The sequence below is a fragment of the Oryctolagus cuniculus genome, chromosome 1 (genome assembly GCF_964237555.1).
Source record: "Oryctolagus cuniculus chromosome 1, mOryCun1.1, whole genome shotgun sequence".
NCBI classification, from domain to species: Eukaryota; Metazoa; Chordata; class Mammalia; order Lagomorpha; family Leporidae; genus Oryctolagus; species Oryctolagus cuniculus.
Window position 1 is genome coordinate 203,802,284 of NC_091432.1, and position 19,463 is coordinate 203,821,746.

A 19,463-nucleotide genomic window follows, 5' to 3' on the forward strand; every position below is an offset into this window, starting at 1 on the left:
TCTCTGCATTCTCTCCTAGTCTGCAGGGGTTTCTGATGAGAAATCAGCTGTCAGTCTAATTGGAGATCCTCAGAAGGTAATCTGGTGTTTCTCTCGTGCAAACTTTAGAATCTTTTCTTTGTTTTACTGTTGAAAGCTTGACTACAGTGTGTCGTGGTGAAGATCTCTTCTAGTCGTATCTGTTAGTTCTGTGTGCTTCCTGTACTTAGATATCCCTTTCTTTCACCAAATTAGAGAATTTTTCTGTTATTATTTCACTAAATAGGTCTTCAAATCCATTCTCTCTTTTGCCGTCTTCAGGAACTCCTAAGACACATATGTTAGGTCATTTGATAGTATCCCATAAATCTCAAACACTATTTTCAGTTTTTCTCATTTTTCCTTCTTTTTCTTGTCTGTCTCCAAAGGTCTGTCTACTTTAAGACTTTCCATTGTATCTTTTATTTGACATATTGAATTCATTTTTAATATTTCAGTTTGATTTCAGTATTTCTTTCTCATGGGAAAATTTTTCATCCATGCTGTGTGTGGATTTCTTTAAGTCACGAATTTTCTTCTCATTGCTTTTGAGTGATCTTATGATCCTTTGTTTGAATTCCTTTTTAGATATTTCATTAATCTCTTCATCTTCACATTCTAATATTATATTGAAGTGTTGTGTTTCTTTGGGGGAGTCATATTATCTTCCTTATTCATATTTCTCATGTTTCTATGTTTATTTTTAGGCATTTGTGGAACCACTTGTTGGTTTTCTCCTCTGATGGATTTTGTCTTTGAAATATGCTTCTGTGGCTCAGTGGAGTGTCTGCTCCTTCAGTGGATATTTAAAGGCATCTGCTAGGTGGATTAGAGAGCTCCGCTCAGGGCTTGGATGTGGTGCAAGAGTCCAGGGTGACACCCATATTGGGCGTGGTAGGTCTCCTCTGTTGTCAGTGGAAGAGAGGGTGTGATCACATCGACTGGTGTGATCCCTGCCTAATTGCCTTTCTGCCTAGGTGATCAGTATCCAGGGCAAGCTCCCAGTGGCTACACATCCCACTCACACACTTGTGAGAACCACACAAAGGATCTGTGCTGACATCAGTGTGAGCACTGAATCCCCCTGCAGTGATCCTCGCCCGGCAGTTAGGGAACTCTGAGCCTCTGAAGCCAGACACAGTGATTGCCCAGAGACCCAGTCAAACTTCACGCCCTATTGTGTAGTCATAGCATACCCACAGTCATGGCCTGCAGAGGCCCACAGTCACAGGAAGCAGGAGATCTGTTCTTAGCCCCACGAGGCTGCTCTGCACATGGAGAGAGATGAATCACTCCAAAAGCCAGCTGCCTGTCAATGTTCTACCTTGGCAGCTTGAGTACAGGTACCAGCCTTATAGAGGGGAAAGCAGTGCCTCACAGGCTCAAGTAGGTACCCTGTGCCCTCTAACCCTACAGGAAAAACTCAAAATCAGAGGGGACCGTGGATTTATCCCTCCGATAAAATTTTCTAATCACATACATGGGAGCTGTGGCAGCCTGTACTTGCCTTTTAAGATGGCACACACTTCCTCTCTGCTGTTCACTGGAAGCCCTGGGGGTGGGGGTCAGGAGGAAAGGGAAGCAGGCAATGTGCTCTCACTTCATGAGTTTAAGTGGGCATCCTGCCCCTGCTAGCACTCCAGGCCAGACTCAAAAGTCCATGTGGTCTGCAAGGTTCTCCCTCGGGCAATATCACCAGTGACATGTGGCACTGCAAAACAGAGAAGCACTACCTGAGTTTTTGCTGCTGAGTATGGTGCTCTGCAGGAGTGGGGAACGGGAAGGAAGCAGGGTGGCTTTGCTGCTCCAGGCATGGCAGTTTCTCAGACCACAGTCAGCTCCTCAGGCTGAAGTAGAAGTCAGTGGGTGACTGTGGAATTCCCTCTCAGCTAAAACTGTGAGTGGCTAGACATGTAGCTACTTCTTCCTACTTGTCATGGTGTCTGTGAAGGTGGATACACCATATGACTGGCTGCAGCAATGTCCCTGTCTTCTCTCCTCTTGTCCCATGGAATCTTCATTGTTTTTGCAGTTCTTGGCTGAAAATTTCCATCAGACAGGCCCGTGGAAACATGGCCCTTCCTTTGTTGTTTTCGTATCCCAGAGCAGCTACAGTTAGTATGGCTGCACCCTACTCAACCATCTTGGATCTCCTCCACCCATCTGCTAAGGGACCTTTCTCCGTGGCTTCTTTTCTTTTTTCACTTCTTAAACCTTTTTCACTAGTCTAAATTCTTCCCAACAACAGTTGCTCTATTGTCTCCATTATTTAAAAATTCCTTCACCATTCTTCATCCCCTTCTAGGTATTGCCATATCATCTTGCCCTCACAGCAAGTTATTATATTAATTATATTATATTAATGCACAAGCTAACTTGCTATGCCATGACTTAAATAAGATAGAAGTACATTTGATCCTCATCATAATACAAAAGTATGTGAGCAGACTGAGCTAGGTAGCCATATCTGCTTGACAGAGAATCATCCAGGGATGCTGCCAGGGCTTGGCTCTGCCAGTCTCAACATGTGGCTTCCATCCTGGGCCAAAGGAAGATACATTTAGTTGTAGTCATAGCCCAGTCAGCAGAAATTGGGAAAGAAAGCACAGTGAATGCAATTTATCATTAAGGAGGTGGATAGGATTTAGACACAGAGCCACACCTAGGACTAAAAAGGCTTTAAAAAGACTTCCTAGATGATGTCATGCCCACTAAAATTCAAGGTGTCAGTTCCTCAGAAGAAAAATGAGAAACCAAACTGAGGGGGCAATTATCATTTTCTGTCACCAAAACAAAGCTTGCCTTTTTTAAGGTTTTATTTATTTATTTGAAAGGCAGAGAGCGAGCAAGAGCAAGAGAGAGAGAGAGAGAAAGAGAGAGAGCTCTTCTATCCACTGGTTCACTGGGCCAGGCCAAAGCCAGAAACCAGGAACTCCATCCAAGTCTCCCATGTATGTGGAAGTGGTCCAAGTAATTGGGCTGTCCTCTGCTGCTTTCTCAGGCATGTTAGCAGGGAACTGGATCAGAAGCCAAGCAGCCAGTACTCAAACCAGCACTCCCATATGGGATACAGGTGTCTGAAGCAGCTGTTTGACCTGAAGAGCCACAATGCCCAGCCCCCAAATCAAGCTTAGTGAGCCATCTGCACCCATTATCCTTACTTCTTTACCTCATCCACTCTTTATCAGAAAGAAACAAAACATACTTCTCTTCTTTTTTTAAGATTTATTCATTTATTCGAAAGGCAGAGTTACACAAAGAGAAGGAAATACAGAGAGGGGGATCTTCATTCTGGTAGTTTTCCTCTCAAAATAGCTGCAACAGCCAGAGCTGGGGCAGACTGAAGCCAGGAGCCAGGAGCCAGGAATTCCATCTGAGTTCCCCACAAGGGTGAAGGAGCCCCAGCACCTGAGCCATCTTCCTCAGATTTCCCAGGTACGTTAGCATGGAGGTGGATCAGAAGTGGAACAGCTGGGGCTCGAACTGGTACTCCTGGGAAGCTGGTGCTGCAGGCAGCTGCTTAATCTGCTGCACTACAATGCTGACCCCTAAACATACTTCTTTTTTTGAAGTGTACATAGGGAAAATATATACAACTTATTTGTATAATTTAACAAAGAAATACAAAGCAAATATATGTGTAGCCACCATTTTGATCAAGGAATAGAAAATTATGAGTGCCTACAGAGCATCCTCATGCGTCTTTACTTCCTCACTAGAGTAAATTTGCCATCTGGGCTTTCACAGTCATCATTGCATTATAGTTCTACCACCTAAGCATACATTCTTGACTACAATAGTTTGATTTTGCCTTTTTTGAACTTTTTTGCTAAATGTTTCATGTTCACTTGAACTGATGCTCAAAATTCTTTGTTTCCCATTACACTTGGAATAAAGTTTGAAAGGCTACATGACAGATGGATATTTGGCACAGTGGTTACGGTGCCACTTTGGATGGATGCATACCATATTAGAGTGTCTGATTACAGTCATAGCTTCACTTCTAATCCAAGTTCCTACTAATGCATACCCTGGAAGGCATCAGGTGATGGCTCAAGTACTTGGACTCCTGCCACCCGTATGGGAGACCTAAAGGGAGTTTCTGCCTCCTGGCTTTCGTTGGCCCAGTCCTGGCTATTTCATGCATTTGGGAAATAAACCTACAGATGGACGATCTCTCTGTGTATCTTGCTTTGCTCTCTGACTTTCAAATGAAATGAAAATAACCATTTCTTCTTTTTTGATTTATTTATTTATTTGAAAGACAGAGTTACAGAGAATGAGATCTTCTATCCACTGGTTTGCTCCCCAAATGGTTGCAACAGCTGGATCTGGGCTGATCTGAAACCAGAAGCCAGGAGCTTCTTCCCAGGCTCCCACATGGGTGGGAGGGGCCCACACACTTGGGCTATCTTCCACTGCTTTCCCAGGTGCATTGGCAGGTAGCTGGATTGGAAGTGGAGCAGCCAGGACTTGAACTGGTGCCCTTATGTGATGCCAACTCTGCAGGTAGCAGCTTTTCCTAATACACCACAATGCTGGACCCCAAACAGTTTTTTTCTAAAAATATTTTAAAGGCTAAGTGTTACTCTTCCCATCTCTAACTTTACATTTCATCACTCTCTTCCTAGAAAATCTTATTTCTTTACAGTTTCTCAAACCTGCCAAGCCTTCTTTTATCTCAGGGCTTTTCCAGAAATTTTTTTTCCAAATTCTTTGTCTGACTCTTAGTCATCCTTCAGATCTCAGCTTTAAGATCATTTCTTCAAAGAGGCGTGCTCTACCCATCCAATCCCATTTAAATCTGTTCATTAGGTTTTCTCTTGGCACTTAGTAATTTTCCTTCATGGCCCTTGTCTCAGATTATGACTGTCTATTTACATTTGACTCTTTTAATCCATGAGACTAGACTGAATCTGTTTAGTTCATCACTGTTTCCATAAAATCTAGTGCAGTATTTGGCACATAGTATGTGCATGAGAAATATCCTTTGAATAATTAAGTAAATATAATCATTCTTATAATCATTCTTTAAATATCTTCCCTCTCAAGTAGTCTGTAATTATCCTGAGGGCCAGGACTAAAAATGAACTGAGGTGAATTGAATTGAATTGAATTGAGAGGTGGGTTGAGACTAAATTCCATAAAGGGGAAAAAAAAAAGGTTGTTAGAATGCCTCAAGGAAAAGTACCTTATAAAATGAATTCTTTATTATTTTAATGAGAAATATAAACTTCAAAGCATGTGCATTAACTTGTAAATTAAAGATGCTTATCCCAGGGACAAGCATCTGACCTAGCAGTTAAGACATGATATGCCTGAGTTCAGTTCCTCACTGTGGCTCCCAGTTCCAGCTTCCTGCCAATGAAGATCCTGGAAGGCAATAGGTTGTGGCTCAGGTAATTGGGTTCTTGCCACCCATGTGTGAGACTTAGATTGAGTTCCTGCCTCCTGGCTCTTAGCTCTGGCCCCAGCCCAGCCCCAACTGTTGCAGGCATTTGAAGAGTGAACTGGCAAATAGGGACTCAGTCTGTCTCTCTCTGGCTGTGTGTGTGTGTGTATGTGTCTGCCTTTTTAATAGAAAAAAATGTATCCCATTCAGTTATATAAATTAAATAATATATTTCATAACAGAACCTGAAACCTTCCTATAATTTTATATTCCTAAAGAGAATAATCCTTAGACACCTAAGCCAATCATGATGTGAAGCCAATACAGAGCTGATAAATTTATTCACAATTTGGTTTGCTATGTTTTCTACCATTTTATCTAAGGAATGCCTGACCCATTACTAACTGTGGGTACATGGTTCGTCTTTTAAGAATTGTGCCATTAGGTTTTCTGTACATGAACAATAACACTTTTGTTCTGTGATATTTCCTAGAAGTTGTATATTCCTACTAAAATAACAACCATGTCTTCTTAAATTGCACTGTATTTTAACTATCCTTTTATGTAGTACATGTTTGATAATCTCTAAATATATTCTGCTTCGCTTTTCGGAACTAGTAACATAGTACTATAGATGAATTATTTTTTTCTTGAATCTTTGTTCACCAACTGCTCAGTGAATTCATTCACTTTAGGATTTTCTGTTTTCTTTCTCTGTTTCCATGGAGAAGTGTGTCAGTGATGTGTTTGACTCCATGGAAACAGATGAGTGTCTCTTTCTGCATACACGACTAATTAAATCGCACACTTTCTGTGCTGCTCATTGTCCTGGAGGGGCAGTGAAGAGGCCTTCTCTGAATGAAACATCATTTCAGTAGTAATTCTTAGTATTTAACCTGATACAAAGGATTAATGTTTTAACATAACCCACTGCTTCCTAGATTCAGATGTTTTGGAGCTTGGTCTGCATCATAAGCATGTAAACATACATAGTAATTGCTATATGCTATGCTCATCATTTTTAGATATGTAGCTTTTTCTTTTAACATCAAACTGAAATAATTTGAGTTCACCAGAAATATAATTGACAATAGAATTTAGTAGATTCATTTTAATACTGTTTAGTGTAGTGTAGTAGAAAGGGTATGGATTTTGAACGCTTTAAAAAAAATTTCAATTCATTCCCCAAATGCCCACAAAGGCTCAGCCAAGGAGCAAAAGCCAGAAGCCAGGAACTGGGAACTCAATCCAGGTCTCCCATGTGGGTGGTAGGAAACCAATCATTTGGGCCTTCACCACTGCTTCCCAGGTTCTGTAATCAGCAGGAAACTGAGGCCAGGAACTGGAACCAGGTATCAAACCACTCCAATATAAGATATGGGCATCTTAAATGCTAAGACAGATGCCCACCAGGGTATGGATTTTAGTCAGGCAAGCCTGAGGGTTTTTGTTTGTTTGTTTGTTTGCTTTGACAGGCAGAGTTAGACAGTGAGAGAGAGAGAGAGAGAAAGGTCTTCCTTCCATTGGTTCACCTCCCAAATGGCTGCTTCGGCCGGCGTGCTGCACTGATCTGAAGCCAGGAGCCAGGTGCTTCTCCTGGTCTCCCATGTGGGTGCAGGGCCCAAGGACCTGGGCCATCCTCCACTGCCCTTCCGGGCCACAGCAGAGAGCTGGACTGAAAGAGGAACAACTGGGACAGAATCTGGCGCCCCAACCAGGACTAGAACCCAGGGTGCTGGCACCACAGGTGGAGGATTAGCCTAGTGAGCCACGGCACCAGCCAAGCCTGAGTTTTGAACTATAACTTGTCACTCACTGGCATGCTACCTTGACTAAACCACTAAAGCTTTTGAGCCTCAGTTTCCTCATCTGTGTATTACAAATTACAATACTTCACTTGTGTGGGAACTAAATAAGATAATGGCTGTGAAGCATCTAGCATGGCCCCTGACATAGTATGATAAGTAGTATCCTTTTACCGTTATTGTTTTATCAGGTTGGACTTGGAGTAAAATATTTTCTATAAAATATAAAATTTTCTATTATAAATATGTATGTAAATATAAAATAGTTTCATTTTTATAGTTTCAGAAATGTCTTAAAATAGAAAAGCACTGAAGGCTACACTATTAATACTGTTTCTTTATGAAAACCAAACAAAATAATTTTAAATACACAAAGTGTATAATGATTGATAAAGATATTACTAATAATATCTGAGGTTGTTTGCAATGGTATACTGACTAGGAAGCAGCATTCCCGTTCCACTGTAGCTTTGGTTGTGCTGTCCACATGCTGAACTAGCAGTTCCTCTTAGTTTTTGGTTTTAAGTTTTGCTATAGGATAATTCATTTTGTTTGGCTTTTGTCTGAGAGGTAGAAATGGACAGACATAACTCCCATCCACTGGTTCACTCCCCAAATGCCTTCAGTGACCAGGGTTGGGTCAGTGACAGAACCAAGAACCAGGAACTCAATCCACATCTCTCGTGTGGGTGGGTGGCAAGGACCCAATTACTTGAACCACATAACGTGCTACCTCCTGGGGTCTACACTGGAAGGAAGCTCAAATTAAGAACTAGAGGCAAGATTTGAACCCAGGCATGCAAGTGTGGGGTGCAGGTTAACAACTAGGTCCATGTTCCTCTCCTTGTGCTTAACATCTCCAACGTAGCAGTTAGCTATCACAAAGAGCCTAGAAGTAGCAGGAACTATTTCAGTGCCTTTATCTCAACCTAAACCCTAAATGTTAGGCTCATTAAGTGTTTTATAAATGCTTGCCTGAATACATGTATGTTTGTAAATATAGTTCACCATGTGTATTCATGGGTCACAAACCCACAGGTTAAACCAACCAAGGCTTGAATATATTCAGGAAAAAAATATTTCTGTACTGAGCATGTACAGGTTTTTTTTTCTTGTCATTATTCCCTGAACAATATGGTATAACGACTATTTTCATAGTATTTACATTGTATTAGGTATTGTAAGTAATCTAGGCATCACTTAAAGTATTTGGGAGGGTATAATTAGATTATATATAAATTCTATTCCATTTCATATAAAGGACCTGATCATCTGTAGCTTTTGGTACCTCAGGAGATTCCTGGAACAAATTCCATGCAGATACAAAAGGATAACTACACTCACATGAATATGCATCCGTCCTAGTATGAGTAATGACATGACCCAGCATTCATAAAGTTTTCTGTGCCAGCCACTGCATTAAGTATTTTGTAACTCACCAAGCTCATTGAATAATGAAAAAACACAGAGTTTTGCATACTTTTATTGTCTTCTCTTTTTCTTTTTTCTTTTTTAAAAAACAGAGTTACAGAGGAGGAGAGACAGAGAGAGAGAGAGAGAGAGAGCAAGAGACAAAGAGAGATCTTCCATCTGCTGGTTCACTACCCAAATGGCCACAATGGCTGGGGCTAGGCCGTCCTGAATCCAGGAGCCCAGAGCTTCTTCTGGGTCTCCCACATGGATGCGTGGGCCCAAGCACTTGGGCAATTCTCCACTGCCCTTCCAGGCATATTTGCAGGAAGCTGTATCAGAAGCAGAGAACTAGAACTTGAACTGGCGCCCATATGAGATCTAGCGTCAGAGGCAGAGGCTTAACCTACTATGCCACAGCACCAACTCCTATTGCCTTCATTTTATAGGTGAGGAAACTGAGGTACAGAGAGATTAAGTAACTTGTTTAATAAGTAGCAGAACTTTGATTAAAGTTAGGAAGTCTGATTGTGGCATCTCAGTATATGGATAGATACTTCTGTACACACATGCACTGTCATATATATGAATAAGTATAAAATGAAAAATATAAGAAAAACTTAATTAGGTCTGAACCTTGGCTGATGAACTGAGTGTTTATCTAGATTGGCATTTTCTTTACCTTTTTTTGTTGTTAGACACTCTTTTGGCAATTTAGTAAAGCTTATGGATTCCTTCTCTAAAAAAAAAATAATTTTATGAACTTAAACACAATACATTGGATTATAAAGGAAACTAGTAATATTAACATGAAGTTATCAAATATTCTAAAATTGTTATAGTAATATATCTGCCATAATGTTTTTGTTTTAAATTGGTGGGGCATCTGTTTTAAACCAGGTTATTAGTTAGTGATTTCTTTTAAAAAAATATTTATTTAATTTTAATTGAAAGACAGAGTCACAGAGAGAAGCAGAGACAGAGAGGTCTTCCATCCACTGGTTCACTCCCCAGATGGCCGCAATGGCCAGAGCTGAAGCCAGGAGCCAGGAGCTTCTTCTGGGTGTCCCACACACATACAGGGGCCCAAGGACTTGGGCCACCTTTCACCGCTATCCCAGGCCAGAGCAGAGAGCTGGATTGGAAGAGGAGCAGCCAGGACTTGAACTGGTACCCATATGGGATGTTGGCACTTGAGACCAGGGCTTTAACCCACTGCGCCTCAGCACCATCCCCAACAAACATATTTAATACCAATATTTAGTGGCTAATCCAACAAATATTATCATTCCTAAATAACAATGAATGTTAATGATATTTTAACATACCTGCAATAATTATAATCAGAAAAGATTTTAAAGTATTTTTCATGTCAGTATTGTTAGTCTTATTTTATATGTAAGGAAATTGAGAGTCAGATGTTAAGAAATTCAGTGAACAGCTAAGAGCTGGCAAAGTTGATATTCAAACCAAGTTATTTGATGATGACAGAAAGAGATATTGCCATTATTCCTGTATTGCCTCTCTATAACAATAAGCAATTTTTTTTAAAGATTTATTTCATTAATTTGAAAGATAGAGTTACAGAGAGACGTAGAGAAAGAGAGAAAGGTCTTCCATATGCTGGTTCATTCCCCAGATGGCTGCAATCAGTGCTGCGTTGATCCTAAGCCAGGAGCCAGGAGCTTCTTCTGAGTCTTCCACATGGGTGCAGGGGCCCAAGGACTTGGACCATCTTCTACTGCTTTCCCAGGCCATAGCAGAGAGCTGGATAGGAAATGGAGCAGCCAGAACTAGAACCAACACCCTTATGGGATGCCAGTGCTTCAGGCCAGGGCTTTAACCTGCTGTGCCACAGCACCGGCCCCTAAGCAAATATTTTTAAAATATTTCTTTATTTATTTGAGAGGCAGAGGTACAGACAGAGAGAAAGTGAGACTGAGAGAGAGGTCTTCCATCCACTGGTTCATTTACCAAATGGCCACTACAGCAGGAGCTAGGCTGATCCAAAGCCAGGAGCCAAGAGCTTCTTCCAGGTCTCCCAAGTGGGTACAGGGGCCAAAGACTTGGGCCATCTTCCACTGCTTTCCCAGGCTATTAACAGGGAGCTGGATTGGAAGTGGAGCATCTGAGACATGAATTGGTGCTCATATGGGATGCCAGTGCCACAGGAGGAGGCTTAACCTACTACAGTGCCTACCCCCGTAAATATTTTTTAAATACACGAAATTCTTTCCCAAGACTGTGACAATATGGAAGGTGTGAAGTGGGTTAATGCAGGTAAAATAAACATATCTGTTGTCCAATCAAAGGTAATAGTTTAAAATAAGCAAAATAGTGAATGTTCCATTTATTTGTGATGGACTGTGTGGTGCTGTAGCTATTATGTAGACTGACACAACTGTTCCTGCAGTAATTTCCTCTAATTGCTAGACTTGAAGCTCTGGTTTCTACACATACCAGCCTTAACCATCCGTACTCTTCTGCTTCAGCTGGTCTTAAAATAACCGAATGTGATTGAGCAGTGTCTTTCCAGTCATTGATCCACCCCAGTTTTCTGAACTGTGCGCAGAGATGCACGTGCTGAATGCCAGCCCCAGTTGTGTAAGTACCAGTTGGTCATGGATTAGAGGCCATATCCACAGTTGCCAGAATAATTAAAACAACCCAGCACATTGGCCAGCTGCTTCCTATGTTGACTGTTCCTGACAGGAATGCAAATTTAAGTGCACTGCTGTCCAGTGAATATTAATTTACATAAGCCCTGCATTTGTACAATGTGTTACAGTTCCCAATTACTCCCAAATAATAAATCACTTATTTGATCATCAAAATAAGTTATGGTACAAATTGGACATGTATTAGATGAATGTTATAGATGAAGAAACTAAGGAAGGACTTAAGGTAGATAGGTAAAGTCCTAGACCTGACTTGGTTATTCTCTTTTGGTCAAGAAATCCCAAATCTAACAGTACCCTCATTACTCAGAAACTAGCCAAGAAGCCACTATCTACCTGGAACTACTCAAACGGGGACCCGAGTGAGGTTGAATGCTGCTTTTTTCTAGTCACAGATAGAAGATATGTGTATTTCCAGTTTCCTCAAATAAACTTTGTGTTATATGTACAATAGATTGAATGGTAGTGACATAACTCAATGAAATCTTCTCTTTGGGACAATATAAATGCCAGTTACGTAAAAACAAAGTATGCCAGGGATTGAAGACTTGGAGTTTCCATGTATCTTACTGCAGATGTGGAAAGAGGTTAGCCATCGGCCTAAAGTTCTGTACTACAAGGCAGAGTTATTTACCTACCTCACATGCTTATTTGATGAAATGTCTATTCAAATCTTTTGCCCATCTTTTAATTTCATTGTATGTCCTTTTATTATTGTTTGCCTTTTTATTCCATTTTATAAATTCCTTACTTATTCAAAATAGAAGGCTTTATCAGATACGTGGTTTGGAAATATTTTCTCCCAGTTTGTGGTTTATCTTTTTATTTTCTTAACAATGTTTTTCAATTTTTTTAATATGGATAATATCAAGTTTATTATATTTTTTATGGATTGTTATTTGGCATCATATCCAAGAAATCTTGAACTAACCCAAGGTCACAAAGATTTTCACTTTCTTTTGCTTATAAAAGCTTTAGATAGTTGGCAGGTTTCACATTTAATTTTATAACCCCCGTAAGGTAATTTTTATATATGAATATAGTGCTATTATAAACTGAATGTTTGTCCCCCTCCCCCATTCCTATCTTGGATTCCTATCCCTACTGTGGTAATAGAAGGAGGTTGGGCCTTAGGAATGTAGTATAGGTCATGAGGATTGAACCCCACTAAATTAGATTAGTGTCTTATAAAAAGCACCCCAGAAAGCTTCCTGGTTCCTCTTTTCCACCATGGGAGGATAGAACCAAAAGTTGGCAGTCTGCAACGTGGAAGCAGGTCCTCACTGGAACCTGATCATGCTGGTACCCTGATCTCAAACGTACAGCCTCCAGAACTGTGAGAAATACATTTCTGGTATTTGTAAATCAGTGGTATTTTATTTTAGCAGCCAGAACGAAGACAGATGCAAAATATAAATTGAGGGGTTTGGGTTTATTTTTTCATTTAGTACATGAATCTTAAAATTTTCCAGCATCATTTTTTAAAAGATTTATTTATTTATTACAAAGGCAGAGTTACAGAGAAAAGAGACGGGAGAGAGAGAGAGAAAAGTCTTCCATCTGCTGGTTCAATCACCAAATGACCACAACAGCCAGAGCTAGGCCAATCTGAGACCAGGAGCCAGGAGCTTCTTCCAGGTCTCCCATGTGGGTGCAGGGGCCCAAGAACTTGGACCATCTTCTATTGCTTTCCCAAAGCATAGCACAGAGCCTGATTGGAAGTGGAGCAGTGTAAGTGAAGCAGCTGGGACTCAAACTGGCAGCTATATGGGATGCTGGCACTGCAGGTGGCAGCTTTAACTGCTATGCCACAGCACCGGACCTCAGTATCATTTGTTTTAAAGACAGTCTAGCTATTGATTTGCCATAGCACCTATATTAAAATCAGCTGATCATACATATATGTTGATCTGTTCCTATACTCAAATGTGTTCAACTGATCTATGTATCTGTTTCTTTGTTGGTATCACATTGTCTTCATTACTGTACTATAGCTTTACAATATGTCTTGAAAGCATACAGTATGAATCCTCCAACTTTATTCTTTTCTCAAAAACATTTTCTTCTCTTGCTTTCTCAACAGTTTTAAGACCAGGTGTCCATTTATACAGAAATTGCTTCTGGAAATTTTTCAACACATTTGGTTTTGTTGTTTTTTGTTTGAAGATTTATTTATTTACTTGAAAGTCTGAGTTACACAGAGAGAGGAAGAGAGGAAGAGAGAGAGAGAGAGAGAGGGAGATTGAGATTGATTGATCTTCCATCCACTGGTTCATTCTCCAAATGGTCACAATGGCCAGGGCTTTGCCAGTTTGAAACCAGGAGTTAGGAGCTTCTTCTGAATCTCCCACATTGGTGAAAGGGCTCAAGCACTTATGCCATCCTCTGCTGCTATCCCCAGTACATTAGCAGGGAGCTGGATCAGAAGCGGAACAGGCAGATCTCTAACTGGCACCCATATGGGATGCCGGCATTGCAGACAATGGTTTTACCCTCTATGCCACAATACTGGCCCCCAAAAGAACACATTGTCCTTTTTCTTTCTTTCTTTTTTAAAATTAATTATTTGTTTATTTATTTGGGACAGGGAGAGTTACAGACAGAGAGAGGGAGAGACGGAGAGAAAGGTCTTCCATCTGCTGATTCACTCCCCAAATGGCCGCAATGGCAGAGCTGGATCCATTTGAAGCCAGGAGCCAGGAGCTTCTTCCATGTCTCCCACGTGGGTACAAGGGCCCAAGGACTTGGGCCATCTTCTACTGCTTTCCAAGGCCACAGCAGAGAGCTGGATTGGAAGAGGAACAGCTGGGACATGAACCAGCACCCATATGGAATGTGAGCACTGCAGATAAGGCTTAACCTACTGTGCCACAGCACCAGCCCCAACACATTGTTCTTAATAATACTTTGTAGGCAAGATTAACTATGAATTTTATTTATTTAATTCACATAGTGGGGCCGGCGCTGTGGCGCAGCAGGTTAACGCTCTGGCCTGAAGTGCCAGCATCCCATATGAGCACCGGTTCTAGACCCAGCTGCTCCTCTTCCGATCCAGCTCTCTGCTATGGCCTGGGATAGCAGTGGAAGATGGCCCAAGTCCTTGGACCCCTGCACCCACATGGGAGACCTGGAGGAGGCTCCTGGCTCCTGGCTTTGGATCGGCGCAGCTCTGGCCCTTGTGGCCAATTGGGGAGTGATCCATTGGATGAAAGACTGCTCTCTGCTGGGATCTCCTTTCTCTCTGTATAATTCTGACTTTCAAATAAATACGTAAATCTTTAAAAAAAATACATATAGTAGCACATTAATTTTCCATTGCTGTGTAGCAAACTAATAATTTAGTTTAAAACAATAAGCATTTACTTCACACTGTCTGTGGATATGGCTCAGCTGTGTCTTTGCTCAGGATCTTCAACCCTGCAGTCAAAGTTTGACCTAAGGCTGAAGTCTCATGTGAGACTCAGGCTTCTCTTCCAAGTACGTGGTGGCCGAATTCATTTTCTTGTAGCTTTTTTTTTTTTAAGACTTGCACTGTGTTAAGTGAATTTTTTTAAAATATTTAATTATTTATTTGAAAGTCAGAGTTATACACAGAGAGAATGAGAGGCACAGAAAGAGAGAAAGAGTGAGAGAGAGAGAGAGAGAGAGAGAGAGAGGTCTTCTATCCACTGGTTCACTCCCCAGATGGCTGTAACAGCTGGAGCCAGGCTAATCTGGCCAGGAGCCTAGAGCTTCTTCCTGTTCTCCCATGTGGATGCAGGGGCCTAAGGACATGGGCCACATGGCCACATTCTGCTGCTTTCCCAGGCCATAGCAGAGAGCTGGATCAGAAGTGGAGCAGTTGGAACTCAAACCAGATGCCACAGCACCAGCCCCATGATTTTTTTTTTCTTAGTAAAAGATTTAAATCCTTACTGTTTTATTCATTCTTTGCTCATAGCAGCCTACTGCTCCAACACTGCCAGGAAAGTGTCTCAGCTATTTCAAATCTTTCTGAAATCTAGAGCCCAATTTTAAAGACATACTGCTTAAGTCAAATAATCTGAGCTCATCTCTTTTATGATTATCCTGAAGTTAAATGATTAGGAACCATAATTATATCTGCCAAACCTCTTCACGTATATCTGACAACATATCCTAGTCATGAATATGATATTTTATTATCTTCATAAATCTTGCCTACACCTAAAAGGAGAGGACCACGAGGAGTATTTATACCCAGGGGGTGGGCATCTAGGGTAACATCTTAGAATGGATCATTTGTTTGAAATCATTCTTCTATTCTAATACAAACATTCAATGCTGATATTTCCTTTCAAGCCTCCCTTATGTGTAGGATACGAACCTTATAACAGTATTTATATTTGTCCTAATTTAATTATATTTTTGTTTTTCCCTTGTGACCTATTCTTTAAGCCTTGGATTATTTTGAAGTGTATTGTTTAATTTTCAAGTATTTGATGATTTCCTATCATCGTTCTGTTTCTGATTTCTAGTTTAATTGACTGTTGTCAGAGAACACACTATATTTGTTAATGTTTGTTTTCTGAGCCCGTATATAGTTTGTTTTGGTGGATGTAACATGGATGTTTGTTTAGTTTTTTTGTTTGTTTGCATTTTTTTTTTTTTTTGAAAAGCAAAGACCCAGAGAGAAAGGGAGAGGATGAGGAAAAGAGAGAACTCCCATCTGTTGGTTCACTCTTCAAATGTCTGCAAAAACCTGGAGAGCCAAAATTAGGAGCTGAGAACCAATCCAGTAGCCGGGCCAGAGCTCAATATTGAACCTTGGCACTCCAGTGTGGAATATGGGTAGCCTAACCAGCATCTTGGCTGCTGGCCAAATGCTAAGCCCCCGTTGTGTTTTAAAAGTTTATATTATTGTCGTTAGATCAAGTGTTCAATAAATATCAGATTCCGTTTCATAATTTAAAGTGATGTTCAGTTCTTATGTATCCCAGATTATTTTCAATTTAAATGAAAAAAACTGACAATTATTTGAGAGAGTGGTGTTGAACTTACCAACTACAACTGAGTTTTTCTAGTATTTCTTTCTGTTACATATCAGTTTTTGCTGCTGTATTTTTAAACTCTTTGGTTTGATACAAATACATTTAGGATGGTTACATATTCTTGGTGAATTGACCTTCTGTAACCTGGTAACTGTTTTTATTCTGAAGTCTACCTTATTAGATATTAATATATTTACTCAGGTTTTCCTTTTGTTTTTCTTTTAATTCACATTTTATGCTGAATTTAATCCGAGCCTTAAGTTTTTGCTTTAGTTTCTTCTGGGATATCATTTTCTTCTGTGCCACCTCCTCTTCTGGTTTAGGAACAATTTGTTCCTTTTTTTTTTTTTTTTAAATTTTTTTGACAGGCAGAGTTAGAAAAGTCTTCCTTTTCCATTGGTTCATCCCCTAAATGGCCACTACGGCCGGAAGCCAGGAGCCAGATGCTTCTTCCTGGTCTCCCATGCGGGTGCAGGGCCCAAGCACTTGGGCCATCCTCCACTGCCTTCCCGGGCCACAGCAGAGAGCTGGATTGGAAGAGGAGCAACTGGGACAGAATCCAGCGCCCCGACCGGGACTAGAACCCAGGGTGCCAGCACTGCAGGCAGAGGATTAGCCAAGTGAGCCATGGCGCCGGCCAACAATTTGTCCCTTTTCAGTGAGGATCATCTTGATGTGGCACAGGGAGCTCGTGTGGGTTAATCCGACCGTGGGCTCTGTAGGGACCACAACGCATCTTGGGAGCTTTGTGTACCTGGATGTGCTCAGTGACCAGAGAATCTACCTCCAGACCCTTCAGCTCAGCGTTACTGTCTGCATTTTCAAACAAGTGCAACAGAAACTCGACACTTTTTTTGGACCACCGACCCTGTGTCCAACCCCACTGCTTGGCCTGGCATGCCTACCAACTCCAGCATTGTACCAACAGAATGGCACACATTGCTTCTTTAGTGTGACATTTAGTATTTGGTGGCTTTTTGGATATGCATATCCTTAATGTCTGGGCAGTTTCTTGGGTATTCTTAAAGTGAATATGAAGATTTGAAACTCTTGATTTCCATGATTTTATGGGGTTTTCTGGGTCAAGTGAGTAGTGAACCATTTTTGCAGATCACCTAAGGCCACTTACAGGAAGAGCTCCAGTTTTCCTTTAGTGTTTGCATGTTGTATCTTTGTTCAGTCTTTTACCTTTAGCCACCTATGTTAATATATTTCAAGTAAGTTTCTTATAAATAGCATATAGTTAAGGACCCTTCCTTTTTTAAATCCATCTTGGTGTTTTTATTGATATGTTTACAACATTTATATTTAATATAATTATGGATGTTGGTATCTAAGATTTATGATTTATTATGTCATCACTGTGAGTTCCTTCTGTTTTTCATTCCTGTTTCTCCTTTAATATCTTATTTTTCATTCTTGCACATTTTTAGAATTCTATTTTAATTTATATATAGTGGAGCTTTTATACCAGCTTTACTGAGATGGAATTTACATACCGTACAATTCACTAATTTAAAGTGTACAATTCAATAATTTTATATATTCACAAAGTTGTATAAATATCATTACAATCATTTCCCCCCAAAAAAGAAACTCTAGACCTCTGATCTGCCACTCTTCAAATCTGTTCCCACCCACAGTTGTAGGCAACCACTAATCTGCTTCCTGTCTCTGTAGATGTGCCTGTGCCAGACATTTCTAAAAACAGAGTCATACAATATGTGGTAGTTTTGTGGTTTTTTTTTGTTTTTGTTTTTGTTTTTGTTTTTGTTTTTGACAGGCAGAGTGGACAGTGAGAGAGAGAGACAGAGAAAAAGGTCTTTCTTTTCTGTTGGTTCACCCCCTAATTGCCGCTGCGGTCAGCGCGCTGTGGCCTGCGCACCACACTGATCTGAAGCCAGGAGCCAGATGCTTCTCCTGGTCTCCCATGCAGGTGCAGGGCCAAAGGCCATCCTCCACTGCACTCCAGGGCCACAGCAGAGAGCTGGCTTGGAAGAGGGGTGACCGGGACAGAAACCGGTGCTCCGACCGGGACTAGAACCCTGTGTGCCGGCACTGCAGGTGGAGGATTAGCCTATTGAGCCGCAGCGCCGGCCAATGTGGTAGTTTTGATGACCTCTTTCTCTTAGCATAATGACACCAAGATTCATCCATGTGTAGCATTATTAGACCTTTATTCTTTTTCCTGAATAATATTTCATTATAGGTAGAGGTATATAACATTTGCTTATCTATTCATCAGTTTATGAAAATATGCATTTTTCCATTTTGGGACTCTAATGAATAATACTGCTACTTTCCCAGACCCAGGGAGCTAGATTGGAAGTGGAACAGCCAGACTTGACCTAATGCCCTCATGCGATGGAGGCATTACAGGTGCCAGCTTAACTTGGTATACCATATCACTACCCCCATTGCAAAAATTAAAGGATATAAAAGAAAGGAAAGAATGAGGGGAGATTAAAGAAAGAAGGGAAGAAGGAAAGTATGGTTATCTTCTTAGAATTATTATCTTTGAAATGCATAACATTGGTTCTCATTATATTAATAAAAATTTAGAAAGAAAATCAGGTACTGTGTATTTACTCCATCTAGAATGGGAAAATTACTATGACACATTTTTGCATTATTCATAAAAACATACCATAATCCTTAGTGTATGGTCAACAGTAAAGAAGTATTTGTTGATAAAAGAAAGGAGTGACAGAGGAACATAACTAACCCTGTATCTCAAAATGTTTACTTAGGCTTACATAATAATTAATAATATGGCTTTTGTAGTCACTAATCAGTTTGCAGTCTAACTCCACAACCTGTTTTCTCTGTGAATGTGAACATGTTACTTGTCTGAGTCTCTGTGTCCTGTAATACAGGAATGTTAATATCAATCTCATATCAGTAAAAATGGATAATGCATTTAATTCATTTAGCACAGTGCTTGATAATTTACCTAGTATATCAGTCAGTTTTTTGTTACTATAACAAGGTACCTGATGCAGGCAATTTTATAACAAAAAAGGTTTATTTTCAACTCACAGAGTCGAGGCACAAAACCTAGAGGCATCATCTGGAAACAACTTTCTTACTGGCAGAGTCATGGAGCAGTGCAGAGCATGGCATGGCAAGAGACAAGGAACGTGCATATCTG

At 40.6% G+C, this 19,463-nt stretch overlaps 1 protein-coding gene across 6 annotated transcripts in view; it reads left to right on the forward strand.

The window, feature by feature from the left end:
* INVS (inversin) overlaps positions 1-19,463 on the forward strand; it is a 181,354-nt gene that overhangs the window by 12,237 nt on the left and 149,654 nt on the right. The gene's annotated exons all lie outside the window — the stretch shown is intronic.